Source organism: Sinocyclocheilus anshuiensis, unplaced genomic scaffold (genome assembly GCF_001515605.1).
Source record: "Sinocyclocheilus anshuiensis isolate Anshui unplaced genomic scaffold, SAMN03320099.WGS_v1.1 scaffold449, whole genome shotgun sequence".
NCBI classification, from domain to species: domain Eukaryota; kingdom Metazoa; phylum Chordata; class Actinopteri; order Cypriniformes; family Cyprinidae; genus Sinocyclocheilus; species Sinocyclocheilus anshuiensis.
The window spans coordinates 433,610-434,382 of record NW_015537950.1 but is presented as its reverse complement, the minus strand read 5'-3'; the positions used below and the strand labels follow the sequence as shown (position 1 = coordinate 434,382).

General features: G+C 38.8%; 1 protein-coding gene across 1 annotated transcript in view; it reads left to right on the top strand.

The window, feature by feature from the left end:
* Positions 1-773, top strand: part of agtpbp1 (ATP/GTP binding carboxypeptidase 1) — a 38,719-nt gene that overhangs the window by 36,980 nt on the left and 966 nt on the right. The gene's annotated exons all lie outside the window — the stretch shown is intronic.

Here is a 773-nt window from a genome sequence, read left to right as displayed (position 1 = left end):
GTACGGCAGCAAAGTTCCTTGATCCTGAATCCGGAATGAGAGTATAGTTCCTAGCCATATCAGCCTAGAAAATCGCAACTTTTCATTTTCCTTAGTACACAATGTAACTACAATAGAGTCAAGTTTTAAATAGGAAAAATATAGAAACTCTTTGGTCATTTTTGAGCGAAATGCTAACGGTCTAATCAGATTCAATGATCTATGCTAAGCTACAGCTAAAAGTGCTACCGCCAGACCCAGAGATCAGCTGAATGGATTCGAAAACGGTAAAACTCAACTGTTTAACTCTAGGGGAGTTGGAAAATGAGCCTATTTTAAAAAATAGTGGAGTGTTCCTTTAACATCTTTGCATCCGAGCAAAGCTTAGGGCATGTTTACACTTGGCAGGTTAGGTTCATTTAAAACTAATGCTGGTGTGATTTCTCGGTTAGTGCAGATGGAAGGTCATTAGTCAAAAGGTGTGAGAACACTGCAACTGAAACAAAAACACCTAGCAATTACCCAGAACACCTTATTAACAGTAACACCCTAACATTAAGGCATCAAGTTTTGCCTTCCAAACATCACTTGCAGAAGAGATAAAAATCTCACACGACTGAGTATTAAAGTAGTGTTAGTAGAAATGAGGTAGACTGATTGTGATTTATGGGAATAAATTGTTCTATCTGTTTCTGTCTGAAGATATGATCTCACTTCTCATATACTTAGCCGTGTGTGTGTGTGTGTGTGTGTGTGTGTGTGTGTGTGTGTGTGTGTGTGTGTGTGTGTGTGTG